This window comes from Ochotona princeps, chromosome 27 (assembly GCF_030435755.1).
Source record: "Ochotona princeps isolate mOchPri1 chromosome 27, mOchPri1.hap1, whole genome shotgun sequence".
Classification (NCBI taxonomy): Eukaryota; Metazoa; Chordata; class Mammalia; order Lagomorpha; family Ochotonidae; genus Ochotona; species Ochotona princeps.
In genome coordinates, this window is record NC_080858.1 from 7,496,217 (window position 1) to 7,514,423 (window position 18,207).

At 46.9% G+C, this 18,207-nt stretch overlaps 1 protein-coding gene across 8 annotated transcripts in view; it reads right to left on the reverse strand.

Moving 5' to 3' along the window:
- Positions 1-18,207, reverse strand: part of PPFIBP1 (PPFIA binding protein 1) — a 129,881-nt gene that overhangs the window by 68,091 nt on the left and 43,583 nt on the right. For all 8 annotated transcript variants that reach the window (XM_058655736.1, XM_058655733.1, XM_058655732.1 and 5 more), the window contains exon 2: positions 10,505-10,593. The gene's annotated coding sequence lies outside the window, so the exon portion shown is untranslated. The remainder of the gene's footprint in view (positions 1-10,504; positions 10,594-18,207) is intronic.

Sequence of the window (18,207 nt, forward strand, 5' to 3'; positions counted from 1 at the left end):
CCTCCTCTCATTTGTCTTTGGGGCTGAAATTTTTCTCCAAGCATGGGATGGGATGAAAGAAGAGTATTTCTTCAGTGAAACAACTTCAGAAATTCAGTTAGCACCACCTTGCTAACCACCACCATCATAGTTGATCCACAGAACGCTGGAAAAGGGATGTCCAACTACTGATTGCCAGGGCCCAAGGCACGTACACAATTTCCAAGAATCACCCCACCTGCTAGCTCTCCAGAGGATTCAGTACCGTCACCACAACAAGGTGTGCGAACAACTTCTTAGGCAAGTGACTAAATTCGGCCTGGCTAACATCACCCACTTCGGCAGAGAGTGGTTAGTTCCTATACTTGCTGGTGACATTTAATCTAAACTGACTCACATGAGAGCCAATGCCATGATGAGTCTAGGATGTAGGACGCCGCCCCCTAATAGACTGCCTTAGACTTTACACAGGTTAAAGTCAGGAAAACAAAAAAGGCAGGGAGATGGCGTGGTTCATAAGGGAGACTTAAGAACCATGTGGATGACAGTTGTTCAAGGTTTTTGACAAAATCCTTCATCTCATCCACGAAGCAAAACAAACTACAGTAAAAGGACGCTGTTGTAGCAGATGCAGAAGGTCCTAAGTCTGAATATTGGCGGAATATACAAGGATACTTTATAAATGCTGTGGGAATGGAATTAAAAGATGCTTATTTTGATGGAAGAAAAGTCAATATCCTCAATAGTTCTATATATTCATTTTTGTGAATTTTTAAAGACCTCTCCTATGCAAAGATTTCAATTGGTTTTGCATGTTGATAAATTTACTTTTTAAACTTATTTTCCACAAACTTAGATATGGTTATGGGTAAGAATGTTCTTAGCTAGCAGGGAATTTAAGGTAAAATATTTAAAAGGAAAGTATTATGATATCTGCAACTTCCAGATGGACTGGTAAGACAAAGAGGATCAAAAGTAAAATCAGGAAAATTATTTGGAGAAGCTCCAATAATGGGGGAATCCGCATCATATTTGTTACACTATGTGCCTCTAATATCCAAGACCCATATTTAAAATAGAACATCTACTCTAAACAAAGCTTTGATAGTAACTTTACTTTCATCCATAGCTACTCACGCAACCAAGAGCCAGGCTTTGGATTCCTAATCAACTGCAAAAAAATGTTCAATCCATGAGTTAGTAAATATTCCCCTTCAAGTTCTAAGTTTTAAAATGCAAATTGGACCTGCTGAAAACAGACTATCAGAGGCACTGCTCCACAATGTGTAAGATTTCTAGTATCTGGCTTCTGTTGATACTAAAAAAATCTCCTTCCCTTCCCAAATGGGAGCCAGGTCCCCTGCCTGCTCCCAAGGCCACTGTCACAAGCACAGGCCTGAATATTTCATATGCACCTGCTGAATAATTGTACATTTTTTTGTTTTCATAACTCAGAGACTAATAATTCCTGTAAATTCATTTCTTATTCCTAAAGAGTTATCTCTTTACTTGACATAGAAAGAGGGAGACGAAAGAGATCTTTCATCTGCTGGTTCACTCCCCAAATGGCCTCAACAGGTAGGGCTGGGCCAGGTGGGAGTCAGGTGCCAGGATATCAAGCCAAGCCTCTCACATGAAAGGAGGGGATCTAACTACTGCATACTCCTCTGCCTTGCAGGGTTTGCACTAGCAGGAAGCCAGAATCGGAAGAAGAGCTGGGACTGCAATCTAGGTACTCCATGTAGGATGTGTGTATCCCACACAGCATCTTAATCACCACATCACATGCTCTCCCAACACAGTTCTTAAATAAGACTTCCTGGTTTAAAATCCCAGGCCTGCACTTCCTGGAGAAGCCACTTAGCCTCTCTGGACTTTGTGTTTTTCATCTACCCATCGCACCCACCCCAGAGAGTAAGAGTGAGGAGTGAGTAGCGGCACCGGTTCGTAGCACAGACCTCTCTGCTGGTGGCGGCTCTCACACAATCCCTGCATTTTTAGCACAGAATATAGCTCAAGGAGACCCCACAACAGGATCCCGATATCTGACATTACCCCACCCTCACTCCTCTCACCTAGACCACTGAGGGTCCTGCTCCAAGGGTTCCTGCCCCCAGGCTCTTGCTAATCCTGTGCCTTCCCCTCGGAGCAGTCCTAACCTTGCTTCTGTCTGCTCTGTTCCACACCACATTCTAACGCACCCTCCAAAGCACGGGTGCAAAGCAAGCTCCTTTGCAGAAAGGGTCTCGTGCTCGTTTGTGCCCATCCAGCACTACATCCCCTCACGTGCAGAGAGCATACGTTTTATCCCCAGGTGTGTCATAAACGTGCACTGCTGGGGTTTCCTGCCATACTCACTGGGATTACTTTGCATATTTCACACTTTGTAGCTGGGAAGCTGCCCACCTGCCTGGAATCCCCTCATTGCTCCTGAGGTTGGCATTCTCTGTCCTGCTAACATCACTGGCAGTTCTGCAAAGATGAACTTGCTCTGTTGGCTCCCAAGAGAAAGGAGGGGATGGGATCATGAGGCTAAGAGGTGCCCAGGCAGAGGCTGTGGGACTTCCTGCAGGGGTTGCCCCTGGCCTCAGTGACGGTGTTTCCCACAAGGCACTTGCACTCCTATTCTTCCCTGCTTGATGGCTATGTTTTAACTGTCCCAAACCCTTGGGACATCCGACCTGGGTGAAAGGCCTCAAAAGCATACCAACACAGGTCTTGAAGAACTCAGAATACCACTTTTCTAAGGAAAGTACACATTCTGTTCGATCATTACTTGAGCAAGACTTCCAAGGTTTTAGGAGAACACCTTGGAATCACATTTTGTCAGCCCCTGCAAGAAGGAGGTCACTTCTGGAGGGTGGTATTCTGGAAGCTTCTCCGCTCCAGGAGAACGAGCAGTGGGAATGCAGAACCCCGTCCTGCACCTTCTGATGCCCCTGAAGGTGGAGAGGACACTTCTATGTGGAACCAAACAGTCATGCGGGGCTGCTGAAAAGCTCCCCAGCAAGCTAAGGGGCCAAGGCCATGAGGGAGAACCAAGTGCATCAGAAACCAAAGGTCTGGAAGCTTAGATCCAAATAAAAATAGCACGAAATGCCTGGAACAGCCCAGAAAGACATTGGATGACCTTTCCCTCAAGCATCTCGTTACATCACAGTATCAAATGGCCTAGCATCCAAAAGCCAGGCACATTGTGAGAACTACTAAGGTAAAGCAATAAAGCAAATCACACAACTCACCCAAGCCGAGCTGATGGCGCAAGTGAAAGGACAAAAGAAAAAAAAGATGGTTACTGTCCTTGGGGGACTGCGCTGGGCAGGCACAGAAACCAGGGCTGCTTGAATCGGAAAGCAGCTACGGTTTCTTAGACGCAGCTCATAATAGGGTGGGTCTGGGGACTGTGTGGGTAAATCTTGCATGGGCAAGAGGCTACAAATCCTCATCTGCCTAGCTGACATCTCCCCGTGGCAAAAAGCCTCTGAGGGCTGGCTACAACAGACTGGGCGGCCTCAGTGCACAGCCTTGGGGCCCAGCCTCATCTCTGCAATTCTGATGTACGCAGCCTTGATCTTCTGCTAAGGACATCCTGACATTATGCCCCCCACTTCTCCACGCCCAGCAGGGAGCTTCCCATCACAGGAAAACGCAGATGCACAAAGGACAGTCAAAATTCCCTTAGATTCGCATCTCATTTCTTAAAAAAAAAAAAAAAAATTGTTGGAATTAAACACCTGTGAGCCATCTTAGTTGCTAAGGCCTCCTCGTTAAATTTATAAATACCTGGTGGTGAGGGGAAAGCTCACTCGTCCAGTGACAGCACCAGCTCCGACAAGCAAGCACGCACACACATACACAGATGACAGATTCAGTTACCGGCTCAATGTGTACAACCCTTCTCCCCTAATCCAGTCATGCTCCAGCAACCGGTCTCTTACAGAAAACAAGAAAGTCAGAGTCGCTGATTGACTGCCAGCTTAGTGAGAGGTGAGAAGACACAAAAGCGACTGAGATTTAAAAGACGACCGTGGCTTTGGCAAGGTATTCTGAGCAAGTAGCTGGCAACAGAGCCTCTGTCTTCACCCACATCCACACACACATAGAAGCTGCCAGAAGGAAGTGCCCAGACGACCTAACCCAAGCTCTACTGGATTACTAAAGATAAACCTTGACATTTGGTAACAGCGGGAGAGGGAAACAAAACCCAAAGGAAAAATGTGGCGAGTGACAGATAGAAATGAAGTCATTTACATCTTAACTCGATTTACAAGCCAATTAGGCACACAATTAACACATGTGACACATAGTCAGGTAAGTCAGCCACGCCCAGGCAGTACTGTCAGGCTTTTATAGGATCGACTGCCTAAAATAAACAGTAACATGCACTGGCACTTAACAGTATTGAAGTGATACAGACGGCGAGGAGGATGGGAAGAGAGGAGGCGACCTACGGCTTGCTTGCAAACTACTACACTGCAGGGCGCAGTGAGCACACCATTAATTGCGTAACCCCACAGGCTTGCTGGCCCTAATGAAGTTGAGGCAGAGGCGAAAGCAGACATGAGCCCCACCTCATCCTTGGGCCTGCGTCCAGTCAGCCTACAAAGAGGGCTAACCAGCCAGCTTGTGCCACAGTCCCCGGGGGACTGAACAACACGGGAGGAGGGAGGGCGGGGAGGGCGGTGTCTGTACTCTCTGCAAGTGAGCAGTCACTTAGTCTTCCCAGGGCTGAAAACAGACTCAGTTTGCACAATTCAGTTTCTTTTAATTTCTTCCTGTAGGACTGATCCTGCTAACATAGCATGGGTACTCCCGGGAATGAGGACACAGGTCAGTATTGAAAAGGAATTATTAAAGGATGACACGGTTGGGCCCGGCAGTGTGGCCTAGCGGCTAAAAGTTCTCGCCTTGAAAGCCCCGGGATCCCATATGGGCGCCGGTTTTAATCCCGGCAGCTCCACTTCCCATCCAGCTCCCTGCTTGTGGCCTGGGAAAGCAGTCGAGGACGGCCCAGTGCATTGGGACACTGCACCCGCGTGGGAGACCTGGAAGAGGTTCCTGGTTCCCGGCTTCGGATCGGCACGCATCGGCCCGTTGCGGCTCACTTGGGGAGTGAATCATCGGACGGAAGATCTTCCTCTCTGTCTCTCCTCCTCTGCGTATATCTGGCTGTAATAAAATGAATAAATCTTTAAAAAAAAAAAGATGACACTGTTGAACACTTAGTTATTTTCATTTCATTTGAGGGGTGGAAGGAGAGAGGAGAGAGACTTACCTGTGCAGGTTCACTCGCCCACTGCCAGCAGCAGCTAGGGATGGGCCAGGCGGAAGCCCCGGAGCCAGGAATTCCATCAAGGTTTTCCCCATGGGTAAGCAGGGACTGACACTGAGTCACAGAGATACAGCATCAGCCAGAAATGGTGGAGCCAGGATTTGAACTAGGCACATCCCAAATAAAGACTGCAGGTCCCAAACACCTGCAGCCACTACTTACTTATTTTATTTATGCTAATTCAAACACTAATTTTTTTCTTGTGCAGATACTTTCCAGTTCAATGTACGCCACCACAAAAAACTGAAAGTGCAGGGGTTTTTTCCCCTTCACATTCTTTTTAAAAATTATTTTTACTTCTGAAAATTTTTACATAGTTGATCAGGGTGACTAGGGTCAAGGGCTACAGGAAGGTGGGTGAGATCGGCATTCCCACATTCTCTTTTTTTCCTACCTGTATCTGGAGAAGGGGGAGACAGGCAGAGAAGCCACACCCAGCCTCAGCACCCTGGGATGGACGGCAGCCACAGCCACCTGAGACCACCCCAAAGGCCCTGATGTGGGGCATGATCTGAGGGTCCTGCTCATGAGGTTTCCAGATCCTTTCAAATTCTAATGCAAACCAAAAGAACACCAGCAAGTCCTTCAAGGTTTCTCTGTGGGTCCATTTAGTGCTGCTTTTTTAAAAAGATTTATTTTTTTTAAGATTTATTTATTTTTATTGGAAAGTCAGTTATTCAGACAGAAGGAGACAGAGAGGAAGATCTTTCATCCGATGGTCCACTCCCCAAGTGGCCACAACGGTTGGAGCTGAGCCAATCCGAAGCCAGAAGCCAGGAGCTTCTTTCGGTTTCCCACGCCGGTGCAGGGTCCCAAAGCTTTGGGCCATCCTCAAATGCTTTCCCAGGCCACAAGCAGGGAGCTAGATGGGAAGCGGGGTCGCCGGGATTAAAACCAGCACCTATATGGGATCCCGGCACGTTCAAAGCGAGGACTTTAGGTGCCAGGCTGCAGCGCCAGGCTCACATTTAATGTTACCTTTTAAAGACTGGGTTTTTAAAGGACATTTTTTTAAAATGACAGTTACAGAGACAGAAATCTTCCATCCACTGGTTCACACTCCTAACGCAAAAGCTGAGACTGGGCCAGGCTAAAGTCAGGAGCCTGGAACTCCATTCAGGTCTCCACTTGGGTGGCAGAGACCCGAGCAGTTGATCCCTTTTCTACTGCTGTCCCAGGCGCATTAGCAGGCAGCTGCGTTGGAACTGGAGCAGTTGGGACTAGAATGGAGATTCCTGTGGGATGATGGCAATCCCAAATTGTATTTGAGATATTCCCCACTGGGCTTATAATGTGGAGAATGTAAACAAAAATCTAAAGCCCCGTGAAGCTTCCACAACCCAACAACTCTGTAGACTTCTGCACAATGTCTTCAATATCTATTCGCACAACTTAGAAGCATACACACACAGTAATGAACACTTCAATGTGCAGTAGTGCCAAGTAAAAATCGCATGAAAGTGAATCTATATGTACCCAACACTGTATTCATTCAGTCACAACACTCTACTCATTTGGAACTTTATCTGCTATGAGCAGTGACAGTTTTGTGAACATACGTCGCATTCTTTGACCACTTCTTGGGCAGGCATTTGGCCTGAGAACTAAGACACCTGCATCTCAGAGCAGAGTGCATGGGTTCGAGCCCTAGCTCTGTTGCCAGCTGCAGCTTCCTGCTAATGTGCATCCTGGGAATCAGCAGGTGATGCTGTGAGAGCTCCTAGCTCCCAACTTTGGTTACTCCAAGCCCTGGGAACCAACAAATGGGAGTGGTCTGTCTCTCCATCTCAAGCAAATAAACACAACTAAACACACAATTCTTCCAATGATTGCTTTTCAGATTACTAGACGACCCTTTGCATACATTGCATCTCAATGATGGGGAAAATCAAGGCTCGTGTGCACCAGAAGCCCCCAGAGCTGGTCCAGAGCACCAACAGGTGGAGAGGGATCACGGATTACAGCCACTGGAACACACCCTACAAGGGTGGCCGTGACTTTCTGAGCCTCTCTCAGGACACCTGAATAAACTAGGACACTTGTTTGCAGAATGCCTGGCCAGAGTTCAGAACATTATGTAGAAGATGACTGCTTTCTGTTGTGCAAAGTGATACGACTTTCCCACTAAGCTCAGCAACTCTGGTCACAAACAAATCACATCCACCAGCTCTGCCAACCACAAGCGGCATCCCTGACTCACCCTGCCAAGGGATATGCCAAGGACTTATGAACAAATGTTTCCCTTCTTCCCTCCTCTGAGTTTCAATGTAAGGTGAGGCAAATAGAAAAATATTTTTGTTAGTGTTCACCACACTTGAGAAAACACAAACATTAAGCCACTAAGCCTCATGGTTTTAAAACATAATGACTCTCACGATGTATTAGTGACAAACAGGTAATGTCAGTTACAAGAATGAGAGAAACAGGGCCTGGTGTGATAGCTCCATGTCTAAATTCTCGCCTTGCATGCTCTGGGCACCAGTTTGGGTCCTGGCTGCTCCACTACCCTTCCAGCTCCCTGCTTGTAGCCTGGGAAAGCAGTAGACAAAGGACTAAAGCCTTGGGACCTTATACCCACATGGGAGACTGGGAAGAAGCTCCTGGCTTCGAATGAGCTAAGCTCCGGCCACTGCGGCCACTTGGGGAGTGAACTAGCAGACAGAAGATCTTTCTCTATCTCCTTCTCTCCATAAATCTACCTTTCCAATAAAATAAATCTTAAAAAAATGAGAGAAATAATAACAATTGACTTTTAGTTGCTAAATGACACTGTGTCCAGAAGCACATTGCCAACCCCATTGCAGAAGACAGTCACAGAAAACTTAGAAGGCATCTCATGAGTGGGCATATTAATATCCCCATTTCACAGATGAGGGAGCTGAACCAAGACGCCACGGGCCAGAAAGGCATTAGAGCTGTAATCCAAATGTAGAATATTCTCCCAGCAAAGCCCAGCAGCCTTCTTATCACAATTATCTGGAAACAAATTTTTCCAGGTTTGGTAATTTAGCTTACTACATGAATTCTTGTCTCGAGATTCATACTTGAGGGACTGGTTTTGCAAAGAGTTCTTGAAAGAAGAGTTAGACATATGATGAATGGCTTGAGCAGATACTCAGAGCTCCTTTGGAATTCCAGCCTGCTTCATCCAGCCAGCGTTGATCCCTCTACTCGTCTCTTGTAACTCATGTGGTCTCCGGCAGCCGGGCTGCCACTTCTCCAGGCCCTGGGCGGAGCTGGCAAGCAGACCTGACAGTTCCTTAAGGGGCCCACATGCAGCTCTCCTCTGGATCCATTTTCTCTCCCCCACTGTAGTCTCTCCCTGTATTTTGCAACCAAAACTCTCCCCTGGGGACAGGCGTTGGACATGGAGATTGAGACCCCACTAACAATGTCTGCATCCTGTCCCAGAGTGCCCCAGCTTAGCCTCTCATCCAACTTCCTCATGATGCACCTCCCCGGGGAAGCAAGCAGGCGATGGGTCAATTACCTCCTGCCACTCATCTGGGAGACCTTGACTGAGGTCTGGGTGCCTGGCCTAGCCCCACAGTTATACACATTTGAAGAAATGAACCCGCAGATGGACAACCCATCTGTTCATTTCTGTCTTTCCAATACATACAATGAATGAAAGGAGAACAACAACAAATACACCCGTTCTACAGAGGGATTCCATCTGGTCCTGCCCCCAGAGTTCGATACAAGAGCGCTCTCCTGTCCAGGGGAAGAGTGAGCACGCGGGTGTTGCACCGGTGTCACGCAAACCGCACCGCCACCTCCAGTCAGCTTCTCTATTTTCCAAGAAGCTCACTGTAATTCAACATGACTCCCTGGGCTACTGAATCTAAACAACCAAGCAGCCCTTCAACAAACAAAAGCAAACATCAGCAGTCAACAGCTACTAAGACATCCACAGGGCACCACAAGTGGTACGTACAAATGGGACACCAGTGGAAGGAATAGCAGCTGTGGGAGACACACAGAGTATCATTCATACTACAAGAGTGAAAAAAAAAAAGTCACATGGAACAGTACCTGTGAATTTCACGATTAGCATTGACAAAATAAGCCAGACAGAAAGGAATATAGATTGTATGATCCTACTTGAATCTGAAGAAGAGGCAGAACCAATGAAACACTACCAAGTTGGGACTTGGGTTATGCCTGGGACCACCTGATGCTGCTAATTTTCTGATAATTGAGGTGCTGGTGACACAGTCCATCCAGCCATCCACACTCACAGTGCACACCTTCCTGTATGTCAGGACACTTCCACAGTGAACTGATCCAAAGAGCGCCCTGAACACAGCCCGCCTATTCATTCTCCTTGGTTAGCCTAGGAGCTGAAGTACCACACAGTGGAACTCACGGTAAGGGCTGGAACTGAACATCCAACCTTTGGGATCTTTTGGAAGAGGTTTCTGCAAGTAGCTTCTTCATTTAGAAGGATTGGAATCACAGCACTAAGAACGTGACCCAGAAGGAACCAGCTGCCTTCTGACGATCCTGCTAGGACAAGTATTCAACAGCCTTTAAGGTTTGGCTAGCACGCAACATGGGCTGTGCCAAGTTCACCAGCCACATGACCAGCAGCCCACCTCCTTTCCTCTCTCTGGCCTCAGCCTCCTTTAGCACACTGATCTTGTTCCTACTTTGCCACAAGATCATGGAAACAATAGCACAGCAGCGTCTGGCACATGGCAAACATTCAGAACACTGAAACACATTCCTCACATGCTTGCCGGAAGCTCAAGAAATTGTAGACATGACTTAGCAGGAGGAATGGGGAAACTGCCATCCATTAGTCCGAGCTTCCTGGCTCACTCACGGGTGAGCAGGTGCTTCTCAGCGATGGCCAGGAGGGCCTGAAGCGTTCCTTGGAGCGAAGAGCCACAAAGCACCCAGGGCAGCAAGCAGGCCAGGCTGAGCATTCCTCCTCGGTGTCACCCAAAGACTTGCCCACTGGCTGCTATGACGTGCCCATGGTCTTCAGTCATCTGCATGAGTCACGTAACCCCAGGACTCAAAAAGTGGCTTAAGTGGGGACACGTCATAAATCCTCACACGTACTAATGGGTAGATCGACTCTACTGAGGTATCTTTAGGACTAAGCAAACACACACACACCCGTTGAATAGCCAGCAGGCCTCAAGGATGTCAGAAGGGAATGGGGTCAGGGGTGAGACTACTTACATTTAAAAACACAGCAGCTTAAATACGGATTTTCAGCTCTTCAAACTTTAAATGCACTCAGCAAACTGATATGTATGGATTCTTTCGCACTGAAAAGAAACATAAAAATGACAGATTAAAAATATTTTCAAATTATAGCATACCAGAAAATAAAAAAGCCAAGCTCTATATGGTCAATTACTGTAAAAGCAAAGTAAATCAAATAATAGAACAGAAGAATAATCAAAAACAAGTGAATCTATACTAGAAGATTTCAAAAAGCTCCTGGAAATGGAATTAAAAGAAAAATTGTATTCTGGGGTTGAAATCCATGAATGAATACAAGGAGTCTTCACGGAGTTCAGGCCAGGACTTCCTCCCACGTCCCCTGCCTAGACAATCTCGTAGTACTGGGGGGCTGACTGTGCTCCCCAGCCTTCACCAAGAATCCTCATACCACAAAGCACCCAGCACACACCAGGCACTCTCGGACCACTGAATGAGTAAATGAATTAACTATGGCGTAAAATATATTTTTAAAAAATTTATTCCATTTTTATTAGAAAATCAGATTTAAAGAAAGAAGGAGAGACAGAAAGATCTTCCATCATCTCCCCAAGTGGCCGCAATGGCCAGAGCTGAGCCCATCTGAGTCCACAAACAGGGAGCTGAATGGGAGGTGGAGTAGCTGGGACTCAAACCTGCACCCACATGGGATCCCAGCACATGCAAGGTGAGGACTTAAGCTAGCAGGAAACCCCTGCAAGTAATTCATCCCTTTTCTGTCCAAAAGCAATAGTATATTTGCAACAGGTATGTAGAAACAGCAGGTAAAACATAATACACTATTTTAAAAACTTGTATGTCTTTGGAATGACTGACACTGAGGAAGAACTCCCCTCCAACCTATATGGGCACACTACTTTACCATGCTACGATAATAAAATCCATTTGGGTAGGAAGAATTCAACACAGAGAAAGTTCCCTCGGAAGTGCTCACTCTTCAACAACTCCTGACCACCTCCATCAAGAGGAGAAGCCTGGTGTCTCCAGGGCGAAAGCCAGAGACGTCGCTACACGTGTCCTTCAGGTGGGCACCTGCCAGGGCCAGCCAGGTGGCAAAGTCAGGACACAAGAGGAACTGCTTCCTTCCTCTACATGCTACGAAGTGAAACTCTACAGGACCAGCTCCAAGGTGGTAAATAACTTTCTGGATAGTCTTCCTACAGAATCCTTCCCTCCCGCCTCCTGCCACTTCTTTCTTCCTTTCAAAGAGTGTCAAAAGAGGTGGGTATTTAACACTGCAATGAAGTGCACTACTGACAACAGAATGGCAGGCATGAATGGGGGTGCAGAAGGTCCTGGAGGAACTTTCCCACACCCCTCAAAGCACGCCAGGCAAGCACTGGTTTATGCTGCTGCTTCTACAGCCAGCTGCACAGTCCACATACCCCCAACACACACACACACACACACACACACACACACACACACTCCATCCAACACACTGAAGCCATTAGTGACACATGTCTTCGCACCAGGGTGTAACCCAAAAGCCAACAGGGATGTCAGTAAACAGTTTTCAAAGGGAACTTCTAGGAACCCCATCCTATAAGGGCTTCTGAGGACAGAAGCACGATCAACGGCCACTTTTCTCTCCTTTGCTCTTTGACCTGGAGAAGCAGATCCCTGTGCTGCTAGGAGAAGGTTTGAAACAATCAATGCAACCAAATGATAATCCTCTTAAAAGCTGGTATGAAAAAAGAATCCCAATCATCGAACCACTAACAGGATCTTTAAGGGAGTGGAGGTTCCCTGCTCCACACCTTCATCCCTGCCCTGGAACATGAACAGAATGAAGGAAACCTACAGTTCCTCCAGAGCTGAACCATCAGTGAGGGGTGAGATGAGGGTGAGGCGGGCCCGCAGACGGCCCAGAGCTGTTGCTACAGTTTGTAAATCATTTGCCAACACCATGAAGCCTGATTTACCAATGCACTTGTGTTGCAAGGCCACTGCGCCTTTAAGAGGGATTAACGAAGGTATCTTCGACTGTGGTAGGTCTCACAGGCGTGAGATTAGATTCCACAAGAGCAGACTGTTACAGAACAGCAGCCTGCTGCCCTCATATTTCCTCTCATACAACAGGATACATCTCGGGCCTGGCACAAGGCTCCATCAGCTAAATCTTCCTCCTTCAAGTATCAGAATCCCATATGGGCACCAGTTTGTATCCCAGCAGCTCCACTTCCCATTCAGCTCCCCGCCTGTGGCCTGGGAAAACAGTCAAGGACAGCCCAGAGCCTTGGGACCCTGTGTGGGAGACCCAAAAGAAGCTCCTGGCTCCTGGCTTTGGATGGGCTCAGCTCCGGCTGTTGCAATCACTTGGGAAGTGAATGGAAGATTTTTTTTTTCTCTGTAAAATCTGCCTTTCCAATAAAAATAAATAAAAATCAAAACAATCGGATACTTCTCCTTTTTTCTCATATACACTTCTATGCGATACCACCCACCACTAGCCCATCACCATGTGGGCACCACACTCTTATATCTGCAAGACTGTGAGTCAAAACCAGCTTCCTTTCCTTATTAGTTATTGTGTTACATCAACTGAAGACAGAGGGGAAGGTGAGAAGTTGGGGAGGAGAGGGTTTGATACACAGGGTGCTCCAGCAGGACACAAGAAGAAGACACAGCCGGTGTGAGTCAGTCATGTCCCAGACCCTGCCTCAGTATATCCTCATCAGCCTCTCTCCTGGATGTGGGCCTGGGCTCTCAGAGACCAACAAGAAAGGAGAAAACTTTGGGCGAGAGCTTAAAAAGACAACAAAATAGACTTAGGCTCTGTAACACTGAATTCAAAATAGCACGCAAAAGGCAAACAGGTCAACAGCATGGAGTAGGAAGCTGGTGTGGTGGCTCAGCAAGCCAATCCTCTGCCTGCTGCACCAGGTCCCATATGGGTGCCAGCTTGAGCCCTGGCTGCCCCACTTCAGATCCAGCTCCCTGCTTCTGGCATGGCAAGGCAGCAGAACTCCTTGAGCCCCTGGGTCCACTTGGGAGACCTGGAAGAAGCTCCTCGCTCCCAGCTTCAAATCAGTTCAGCTCTGGCCATTAGGGCCATTTGGAGAGTGAACTGGTGGACAGAAAATTCTCTGTCTCTCCTTCTCTCTTTGTAAATCTGCCTTTCAAATTAAAATAAATAGCTCTAAAAAAATTACTTGGCTCCAGTAAGCAGCCTATGTAAGCAAACTTCCCTATCCCTTCCCCCACCCCGTGGAGCTGCAGAGCTTTTAAGGAGAGAAGGAGAGAGAGGGAGGTGAAAGGGAGCTAGAGAGAGAAAGTATACCTGAACTCCCTCTAGAGGAATCTGCATGAGGCTGAGGCCCTGGCTCAACTCAGAACTCTGAATGAACACGAACCATGTGCTTTCTGAGTCTTCATCAGAGGTCTCCTTGGGTGAAACAAAGCAAGTTCTTTGCTACTCAGTTTTGATCGACTGCAAGGGTCTTTAGTCATTTCCTCACAATCAGAGCTTAGCTATAAACACAGACCATCCAAGCACCGCTGATAAGCTCTGTCTAACAACCAGAACACAACACTAAACTGAAAAGCAAGCCATGCAAAGCCCAAACATAGGCAGGCAGCATTCCTGGAAGAAACCCCCTAGTGTAACGACAAGCATGATCACAACCAGCTTCAAATCTGACTCCCAAACCATGGCCGAACTGAGAGCGTAGAAGAAAAAATAACAGCTGAGAGTTGTGTTCATCTAGCGAAACCAACTCTTAGCATCCTGCCTACTTACAGTGTCAAATTCCAAGAAAACCCTATTTCTCTAGATTTCTTTGAGGTAGAAAACACGTTTGTCACAAGTGCTGATTTTCTAAATCCCTTTGCTGTTGGAAAGGAGCATCGTCACAGATCACCATGTTAGAATCATTATGCAGTGAAGCGACTGTGTATTCTAATAACGCATGCTTCGTGCTTTACAGCTAGATGAAAACCAGAGCCTTCCTTCAATCAGCTCAGCGTCTGGAGCACCAGTCTACAAGCAAGCTCAGTAAGGTTGCCACCTGTCTCCCAAATAAAATGCTACCAAGCACACGGCCATGCCCTCCCTTCATACACGACCAAAGGGCTCGTTCTGCAGGACACCAGGGCCGACCTGAACAGCACCAGTCCCAGTCCATTCTCAGGCAAGAGCCGATCTGTGAACACTGCAAACGCAGAAACTCGTCCTAGTCTTACTTCTGAGTGAACATCGACAGAAATTTTGAAAAGAAGTGTTTCCTGTGATCTGGCAAGGAGGGTTCGGTCCAGACACAACCATCGTCACGTGTCCAGGAAAAACTCCCTTAGCTGAATCATTCCACCACTTCCTGAAATTCTCTGGGATTTGGGGAGGAAATGTTTTATCGACATGTCATCCTTGTTCTCTGGTACTGAAAAACAGGTTGATACGGCTCCAGATAAACACGCGGGAAATGTATCATTAAAACACCTGTCGTCAATTCATGTGCAGCCAGAGATGCCCTTAGTCATTCTTACGTTTCTAAAATGCATTTGTTTTCTTTATTTGAAAGGCAAAGAGATAAAGACATTGAGAACATTCTTCCATCCATTGACTCACCTCCACAAACGCTTGCAACAGCCAAGGCTTGGGCAGGCTGCAGTTGGGAGTCAGGAACTCCACCAGGGTCCCCGCAAGGGTAAGAGAAAGCCAGCTACCTGAGCCATCACGAGCTGCCTCCCTGAAAGCTGCACTTGGCTGTGGAGTCAGGACCTGAACTCAAGCATTCCAATAAGGGATGCTGGCAAGACAAGGGTGTCTCAAAATGTCTTTTTTTTTTTTTCAAAGATTTATTTTATTTTTATCACAAAGTCAGATATATAGAGAGGAGGAAAGACAGAGAGGAAGATCTTCATCTGTTGATTCACTCCCCAAGTGGCTGCAATGGCCGAAGCTGCGCCAATCCAAAGCCAGGAGCCAGGAACTTCCTGTGGGTCTCCCATGTGGGTGCAGAGTCCCAAGGCTTTGGACCGTCCTCAACTGCTTTCCCAGGCCACAAAGAGGAGCTGGATGGGAAGTGGGGCTGCCAGGATAAGAACCGATGCCCATATGGGATCCTGGAGCATTCAAGATGAGGACTTTAGCCGCTAGGCCACGCCACCGGGCCCCTCAAAATGTCTTTTAATCAGGCTGGTTTTGAACTGTGATCTGTGAAAAACAGAACTAACCTAGTTCACCTTGGTACAAAAGAAAACCCTGAAACCATACATTTTTATAATGAGCGTTTTTCATTTTTCATATTTGGAGACTCCCAGGCCATATTCATGCTGTATCCTTCACGAAAGATGCTATCTGACCTTCTGCCAGCATCACATGGGGTACACGGGGCAAATCTCTGTGTTAAATATTGTGTTGTGTAATCTGTAGTTTCTGCCTATAGGATTATCCCTTATAACCCAGCAGAGGAAACAGGCTGCAAACTCATATTGTATCCTGACTCCTTTTGGGTGGAACACGGATTGTAATTAAGAGCGTTCTGACTGATTGGTGCCTAGCCCTCTGTTGCCAGTTCTCAAGTCATGCAGAGACCAAAAAGCCTTTTCATTCTCTGTCCCTGTGTGCTCTTCCTCCTCCCTCGTGGGCAACAGGATTTACTGTTTCTACCACCCACTGATTTAACTATATAGTCACACATTGATTTTTCACTGTTTAAATATTCCAAAAACACCTCTTGCTTTCACCATAAGATTTTGCAACCATATAACAGACATTTTCAAACGAAAAGACTGTATTTTCAATTTCTAACTCACAGGCGAGAAGCGAGCTGTATACAGCAAGCTAAGCCGCCTCCTGGGACGCTCACTGCCCATGTTGGAGCGCCAGTTTAAGTCCTGGCTACTCAGCTTCCCATCCAGCTCTCTGCTGATGCTCCTGGGATGCAACATATGCCAGCTTAAGTACTGGAGTTTCTGCCACTTAACATGTGTTCCTGCTTCCTGGTCTCAGACTAACCAAACCCAATTTCTGCAGCCATTAGGGAAGTAAATCATTGGGTTGAAAATCTCTCCCCACCCCCATCCCATCACTTTTGCCTTTCAAATAAAAAAAAAATGCTAAAATACTTTTAAAAATTCCTTCAATTCAGAATTCCGGATAAGCAGTGTGCTTAGCGGAGAAGTACATTTCTATCTTTTTATTTACTTGAAAGGCCGAGAGACAGGGAAAGGGTAATCTCGTCCTCTGGACTGGTTCGGTTCCCCCAGAGTCTGCAACAGCTCAGGTGGGGTCAACGAAAGCTGGCAGCCAGAGTTCAGTCCAGGTCCACCACAAGGAGCAGAGACCCAACTGCTTGAGCCATCATTGGCTACTTCCCAGAGTGCGTATTGGCAAGAAGCTGGAATTGGGAGTGGAGCTGGGATTTGATCGCTGTCTTTCAGATATGGGCTACGGACAACTGAAGTGGCATCACACAAAATGCCCATCTCTGAGAAACACACGTAAGTCATCAGCTTGGGCTGCGTGGCTAGTTAACTTGGGGCCAATCAACAGTCATGTGGATCCCAACACAGCTCTTTTTCCCCCTACCCAGTGATCCTTATGAGCAAACATAAAAGGTATTTCTTTATGGGAATGGTCCAAAAGAGGCCAGTGGCCAGGGCTAGTGCTGGGAGTGAAGTGGCACAAGAGGAGAGGCGGCCTTCAGCCACAAAATAAGTAGACATGGAAGAGGGGAAGAAATCACACGGATGCTGTAGTGAATGTGCAGACTCCAATGGCATGAAGCTTTGGGCTTGTTCCTGTCAGCACTGGGTTTTCTGTGCTGGAAATATGAGCTAGACAAATCACGCCATCACCCCATGTCCCCAGGTACTCTGTGTGAACGCACTTCTTACACCAGCATCACCAGAGGCCACCTCCCTCGAGGCTCCAAGACCTTAGTGTGTGGCACATCCACTGACATTGCCTCCAACAAGGCCCATATGTTCTGAAATGAGCATTTAGCTTCGCAGTCATATTTGTAGCATTTTGTAAGGGCTTGCTGGCTTTCCTTGCCAGTACTGGCAAATCAGCTTTCATTTTCCATAACAAGATTCCAATTCCAAGATTCTGAGCAGTCTGGGAATTCAAAAGTTACTATTCTTTGAATGCTTCTGGCTGAAGTGATTAAAATCTGCCACAAAGTTATATATGGAAATAAACATACGCATAGCTGAGTGCTGCGTGGAATAGTGTGTTGGAGCCTGGGAAGTGGAAGGGAGAGAACATGGTTTAGCTTCCCAGCTTAACAATGTTTCCTTGTGGCAAATGCTTTAAAACATTATGGTCCCAAGGGCAGAATTTGCATAACAACCCATTAAAAATATCATGTGGCACACAATTTATATAATAATGTATTGGAATTTAAATGACAATAACAGTACATTTGGGACATAAGCTTTACACTTCACGTCCCCATCAGAGCTGATTACAGTCAGTTATTATGACTTCAGAGAGAAAAAGACTATCATTGGTAAGAAGTATGTTCTATCACTCCTACAAACCTAGAAGAAACAACTGCATTACCCTCCGAAACACTGGCACTCAAACCCAAGCAACCTGGCCAAATTTAGCACTTTCACCACAGCCTTGCCTATAGTGTTAGCACAAATAACACCCCAAAACGATGAAGTCCAACCACTCTTCTCCCACCAGCGTCCTGAGCTAATGTGAA